Here is an 8,160-nt window from a genome sequence, read left to right as displayed (position 1 = left end):
GATAAATTTGATTTCCCGCCAAAGATCTTTTGGAGGTGGCTGTGCAGTGCTGAGGTGGTGGCATGGCAATGCATGTGGTGTGTCATTTGCCTTGGGATTTTTATTTGTTACTGATTGATATATTCTTAAGTTGAGAATTATTGATACACCCTTGGCATGGGGTGCTGTAAGTAATCAATCTATGGCTAACACTCACAGTTTGAGATCTATAGTGAAGGTCATCGAAGATCATCGAGCTAGGGAGAGAAAAGTTGAGTCCAGATACAAATCTATCTGTATCGAGGTATCTAATTAATGAGATTCTGGGCACTTGGTGCCACTATTGACGGCCGGCGCGGTGTTCGTTGGTGCTGTGGTGAGTAATGTGATATGGCGTGTGCGGACGCGTTCTCAACCGCCTCCTGGTCACAACAAGAAGTTGAAAATAGCTAAGTCAAGGCTGTTCGATGTTTGTTTATATCGATTAGCAAACAAAAAATTTCATAGCGCGGAGGGGTGGAGCTTGCACCTGCAAATGTATATAATTATTGCTACTTCCATTGATGGAAACTATGGATTGATTTTTCTTTTTGTAATTCTTATTCTCAAGACAACCACTCTGATGGTAATGTCTGGTCTCTTGCCAGTAATCAGTTGCGTAAGATGGATTTGAACGGTTTTTTTCTTCGACTGTTTTAAATCATAGGTACTTCATTTCAAGCTATGCATGGAGGGTGGAGCTTTACCTTCTGATGTTGCGCAATATTGTATTGAAACTTTCGCGTTTTACCTTGTCTTTATAATGTTTTTATTCGTTTGGTTTTTTGTTTGTCTCCCTGATTTGCATAAAAGTCGTTTGTTTTTATGAGACTAGTTTATCTTGATTATATATCGATTAAAGTTCGACATGGATCAAAGTCTACAGGAGATTTAGAATAGGTTAGATATATAGGTAATATGGTAACTTACCAGTCCGGAATCAAATGTTTTATTTTTGTTTGAACCACAGATTGTTTTATTTTTATATTGTTAAAGAACATGTTGTTTTGCATAAGCTCTTTGAAATGGAGAAAGCTGCCTTGTAAAGGTCGGTAATTGACACAACACGCTATCGTTAAACAAGAATAGGAGCAGTTTTTTTGAACAGGCTCCCGTAAGGCACTGCACCCACTTACTAATAAAACTAAAAGAACATACAATTCTAATTCTAACTAAAAGAAATGTCAAATTCGTCGCCAAGTCACGATTTTCCATTGGTATAAAATAAATCAATTTATGTTTGATTAAAATCGAGTTTTTATCGGGTTTTTATTTGTCACTCTGATTGATTTGCAAAACAGGGGTCATATGATTGTAGATAAATAGTGTGGAATATTTAAGCGGTTTAAAATGGATAACCTAAGCTATGTACAAATAATTGTAATAGATCTAAGAATGTGAGCCAAGATTGTCCAAATAACTTTTCCTGAAAAATTGTCCGGTTACAAAATTCACAAAATTTCTTCCAAAATCTAACGATTTCACTGTTAAAGGGTAGCTGCTTCGATATTATATACATATATGCAAATATTACAATTATGAACAATGACATCTGAAAAATTGAAATGTCGTTTGACATTGACGTCTGAAATTGTTGTCACACAAAATTGTATAAGTTCACACAATTGTGAGACATATAAAACAGTTTTATAATAACTGACATAAACTGACTATATTGTAAGACCTTGAAATGTTCGACTTAGGTCAATTTTTTTACAGTCACACTGACAATCGCTTTCTTGAAAAAAAGTCAATAGGAAATTTTTGTGATACCACTGAAAATTTAAAGTTCAAAATATACTAAGGAACATATGTATATCCAATATTAATATCTTTCTGAAAACTATTAGTTCGTTATTCACGCTTTTAAATCCAGAAATCTACCTTCTAAACTGTTGTAGATTTACTAGATCAGCCAAAATCAATCTTCCACTGGGCAACTTAAAGTGGCTATTTTCTTCTGGATTTTTCTTCAGATCGCTCCAAAACAATATATCCAATGCGTTTTTATTGTTTTGGCACAAGTCGAGAGTAAGGTTGAAGAAACTACCGATCATTAGGAGTTTACACTTCAGGTTTATAGTTAACTGCCTTTATTCTTTTCTCATCAATTGAAGATGAGATCGTCAGAAGATGAGATTGAGCATTCAAAACATCTTGAAGTAGTTTTTGTTCGACTCCGTGAATATAACCTTACAATAAAATGCCATTTTGAAAAATCTAATGTAAAATTTTTGGGGTACTCCGTTGATTAACATGGCATCAAACCCTTGCCAGAGAAGGTTCAACACAATGTTAAATTTAAAAAAAACCTACTGCCGCCAAAGACTAAAAACAAAATGTCAAATGCCATTGTTAGTCAAATTCATCCTTTTAACCTCGTTCAAGGTAATAAGAAGAATGATAACCCACCAATCATGTGGACACCAGAGAGCGACATCGCCTTTGAAAAGTGCAAGTTAGATTTGACCAACGCTACTGTACTTACATATCCCAATCCAAACGCAACGCTTTATCTGTTTACTGACGCATCGGATAGTGCGATTGGGGCTGTGGTAAACAAAATAACGAACAACACTTCATAACCACTAGAATTGTTTTAGAAAAAACTCACTGAATCCCAGAAGAATCGGAACACATACGACCGTGAACTCTTGGCCATGTACAAGGGCGTGAATCATTTTCAACACCTATTGGAAGGAAGATCATTCTCCATCTACACAGACCACAAGCCGCTGATTTATGCGATCCAGCAAAACCTGAGTAAGGCATCACCAAGACGTATTCGGCAACTCGACTTCATCAGCCAGTTCACGACATTAATTTTGCACGTTTCTGGAAATCAAAACGAAGTATCGGATTTCTTATCGAGGATAAACGCAGTTTACCTTTCTCATTGAATTGATTTAGAAGTGGTTGCGAAACAACAGATTAACGATGCCGAACTGAAGTCTTTGCTTTAAGGAAGTAACTCAACTTCATTACGTTTGAAGCTTCTGTCATTTCCTGGAACAACAAAATATGAAATTTTTTGCGACACATCGTCTTCAAAGATCCGACCGTTTTTACCCCGAAAGCAGCAGAAACACAGGTCTCAGAAACCTGAACAGCCTTTCCCACCCTGGCGTTACAGCTACTCTCAAACTCGTTCAAGAGCGATTTGCCTCTCGCCTTGCTTGGTTTGAGGACTTCCTTCAAAAAAGTTATGGGTGCCACTCCAGCAGAACTTCTCTATGGTGACACAATTCGGTTAGCAGGCGAATATCATGTCCACCTTACGACCAACAAAAACCAACCACCATGCAAGACCCAAATTTTTCGTACGAAAGTCCCTAGAAAAATGTACTCATGTCTTTATAAGAACTACCAGTGTTAGATGTTCACTTCAACCACCTAAATAAATATTTTTCTATTAAAGTAAAAAACAAAATAAAAAACTTTTCTATCGGCAGGTTAAAAGCAGCTTTGTATCAGTTAGTAAAGGAAGATTTTTTAAAAGCTGTAGAAAAAAGGAAAAATCCATAAAATATTCATTTGAATAGATAGTATGGTCCTTATAATTTAATATTTCAAGATTATTTTATGCAAATGTTGACCTTGACTGCGCCTCAAATGGTCCATCCACTTAGCCCAATTTTGGCATACTCTTTCCAACATTTGGCCGGTATCTTACCAATAAATGTTTTAATGTTGTGTTCCAATATGTCAATTGAAGCGGGCTTGGCTGTATAAACATGAGCTTTGACATAGGCCCACAAAAAATAGTCTAAAGGCTCTAAATCGCATTAGCTAGGCGGCGAATTGACCGGCCCCGAACATGAAATAAAATGTACACCGAACTCGCCTCTAAATAAGTCCATTGTTGCGTGTGCTGTGTGGCATGTGGTACCGTCTTATTAAAACCACATGTCATGGAAGTCAAGCTCTCGCATTTTGGGCAAAATAAAAATGGATATCATCTCAGGGTAGCGCTGACCATTCACAGTTACGTTACGATTCACATCATCTTTGAAGAAGTACGGTCCAATGATACCACCAGCATATAAACCGCACTAAACTGTGACCTTTTCTTGCAATGCTTTTGGCTGATATTCACTCCAAAATCGACAATTCTGCTTATTTACGTACTCATTGAGCTTTGTCCTGAACACAATTAAATGGAAGGAGCGCGCGATGAACTTTCTTAACCGAGCACTAATTTTGATGATATATTCAATAATGTGCAAGCGTTGTTCGTTTGTAAGACGATTCATGGTTAAATTATAGACCAAACTAAAGATGTCTAACAGTGAAACAAAACACAAAACACGTGCGTTAGCTGTTTAAACCAATATTGCCATTATGTACTATCGCCTCTACGCAGAACATTGTGTCTTATCTTCAAATTTCCCATGCCAAAAATTCCAGTTAAAGAAAAAACTCCAATGAAAGCCGTTTGACAATATGAGAAAGCCAACTGGGACGGTTTCAAGTGGTCACTATGATTCCTCGACAGTAATGTAGATTTCACCGCAGATATGATTACAAACTTAATTCTTTGTGGAATGAAAAAGAGTAAAATCTATCAAAAGCGGTTATTAGGTTCAGAGAAGTGAGTTTCCGCTGTTATAAAACCAACCCCACTGAGGAAACCCGGAATAAGTTAAGTCCTATTCAACGAACCAAATTTCTGCATGACCAGAAATGATGCCACAAAATACTACAATATCCCAATGGAAGTACAAATGTGATTATTTGTAAAGAACGTGCGCCTGCGCAACACTAAGTCATCATCGGCCCTCAAGCTCGTTTTTAATCACATCCTTTTTTAAGGTAGATTGATAAAGCCAATGCTGCCAATGAATGTCGTGACTCAACCTGCACTTGAAGGCTCAAACGATTCCATGGGACGAATATTCTTTCGCACCTATGCAGTTGGATAAGTTCTTTGAATCAGAAACTTAATACTAATACAACTTGTAGTGAACGATTTCAAATTATGAAACTCATAAAATAAATACTGGTGTTCCTCAGGGCTCCGTTTTGTCTCCGACTCTCTACTTAATATTCATAAACGACAGCACCCTCAGCTTTTCATATTTGTTTCTAAATTCACATCCTTGTACTTGTTTTTCGGATGTTCAATACCAACTGCATACCCCAGATGCCACTATCCAAGAGTGCCATTTGTGTAATTGTCCTTATGCCACTATCTCTTGGATGCATCCAGAAAACCAATCAACTTTCAGTACTCGGTACGTGTATCACAGATCACCTCTTATGGAAAGATCACATAATCAACATTGCTAAATGTTCTGCTAGGTGCTTAGAAATTTTCGGACGGCGCATGAAAATTTTGATCTGGCTACAATGAATTCATTCGTCCAAATCACATATCTGGTAGGTGCCCCAAAAACAGGTTTAAATCTCTTGGATAGAGTTCAAAAAAGGGATTTGAAAATGATAGGCGATAGAACTATAGTCGAAACATTTACATCCTTAGAACACCTCCGCAATGTTTTATGTCATGTTGAATTATATCCTTAAACAATTCAGTCGTAATACTGGTACTTCCAGATATGCCCATCAGTTTACCCTTGAACTCAATTTGGGACGTACTTACCGTCACACACATCTATTTTTCTTAAACCGCACATCGAGAATGTGGAATGCTTTGGCTAACTCTGTTTTTCCCTCCTCTTAAATCCTTCCCTATTTTCCTCACATTCTCCCTTTGTTTAAATACAAACATATAAGGGGTATCAATAACCCCTTAAGTGCCTGCGAATTATAAAATAAATCACATTATAAAACTATTTTAAATCAGAAATTAATTTATAGGTATATATGGAAAGCGAAAGGAGTGAAATCGACACTTTGACAGATTAAAATAAAAGGAAAGTTGATTTATTTTACCAATAAAAAACAACAAACATGTACATTTTCGAGGTTACATGTACAAAATGATTTGCTTAAGTTTCCAAAGTGGAAATTAATTTTTAGCTTATTTAAAATTATAAATATATGGTTTAGAAAAATTCCTATATTTTCCTTTCCGATGGGCCAATACTGCTCCAATTTTGTATACACAACTTATTTCTCACTTAGCCTTGAATCATTATCCTCTATTTTGTTCAAAACCTAACTAAACTAAGTTGATATTCGTTTTTTAAATTAAGTCATTGGGTTGCACAAAAAAGCTACAGATAATTTAGCAAGCATACAAATAAAATCAAGGACAGTTACACAAATGTCATGTCATTCCATCATGTCATGATGCGATGTTAAGAAAAATTAAGTTCTCACACTTAAATTACTAAAACAATGCATTGTATTCATCAATTGCGTAGGTAGGTAAAGTGTGATGGATCACGCATATTTACCTATCTACAACCTAACCATAGTCTAGCCAACAACATCAACTATACAACACTATTGTGAGTGATGGAACTTTTGTTGCTTCTTAATAATGAAAGACTTTTGTTGAAATTAACTTATTTTGTTGCCAAATAAAGTTCTCTCGAATAACAATGAATGTCATTGGATAAAATATGTGTGTGCTTTTTCGTATCATTATATAAAAAGAATATTAACATATGATTTTAGGTCTTATTTGGTGATCTTGAATTGTATTTTACAATTTGAATAATATGTTGACATCTAATTTGCATATGTTAATTTCACAAATGTCAAAATAGAATTGACATTTGCCGCCATTTGTAAAAATTATAACACCACCATCTTGTACAACGTATGTTACTTTAGGAAAAATGATTTTTTTAAATAGACATAAGGTACAACTTTAATTATCTTATTTAATTATATTATATTATGCATGTTATTTATAAACGATAGGAGAATTCACACATTTTTATTTCAAAATAAAATAATATTAACATTGGTCGGATGTCTCTGACATTTTGCTGCAGATGTCATTTTCTATCAGAAATATGTGTTTGGAAGAGTCTACATTCAGCCTTCTCAATGTTATGTTTCCGTTCTCTTTTTTATTTTTCAATGTTTACTAAGATCTTCCAATAGATTGATAAGAACAAGTTGTGCTCATTTTTAAAAAGAAATAAATAAGTAAGGCAGACATTTTGTTTCCCAAACGTCAAAATAAGTCACCTTGAAAGATTCTGATGTAAACTCCACGTAAGATATTTAAATATAAAATATCTTTCCTTTTACAAAACATCCTTTCACATGGTAACTAATTTTATATTCCAAAATACTAAATTCTTTTAAATTTGCATAATTAAATAAACTCGTTGGTCGTGTGAGCTCTATTAATAATTTTATTCTCTATCAAATTTTGGACATCTGCATGGGATGGGTCATTAAAAAACCCAACCAGACAAAACAAAACCACAACAACAAACAAAAATCGGAAATAATTAATCCTAAATTATTCAAAACTTGAATAAGTCACGCCGAACGCGAACGACAATCCCACTTTTTTATTATCTAAAAACTTAATTGTAAAAAAAAAACAAATATTTAAAAGATATATATATATTCTTGTTAGAAACATCTTGATAATAAGGCGCGTGCAGAATCAAAATCTAAATCTGAAAAATAAATAAAACAATCCAAGCCTTGTTTGATGATTTGATTCATTTATAAGTTTCAAAGCCAACCAAAAAGATAAAAAAGAACACGATTCTTTTTCTTATTGATAAATGCTTTTCTGAGTCTTGTCACATTTGTTTAGTTTCGATGTGGTCTTTAGTCATAATATTTTCACCCATATTTCTAGATGGATTCTTTTCGCCATTGCAATAAATTTAAAACAAAAAATAAATAAATTATGAGGTGGTAGAAATAAATATGTCAAAAAACCAAAAAATTATATGATTTATTATTTTCTAAGCTTGACGTCTTTGCTTCTTTTACTTCTTCTTTTACTGTAGACCAAAGTAAAAATATGAGCATAATCATGACTGACAAGTTGAAATCTGCGAAGACACCAATTAAGAAACTATTAGTTAGTAGAGTCAAGCAGTTAATATTGAATACAAAATGTTAAATAATCAACTTTGAATATGCGTGATATAAGACCATTAACTCAAAATAGTATTGGATTGAATAATATTTAAAATTCACAAAATATTTGCGGGGGAAAAACAAATGTTCGTTGTTGTGTTATATTTTAATTAAAGA

This window comes from Eupeodes corollae, chromosome 1 (genome assembly GCF_945859685.1).
Source record: "Eupeodes corollae chromosome 1, idEupCoro1.1, whole genome shotgun sequence".
Lineage (NCBI taxonomy): Eukaryota > Metazoa > Arthropoda > Insecta > Diptera > Syrphidae > Eupeodes > Eupeodes corollae.
Note: the sequence above shows the minus strand (reverse complement) of the source record.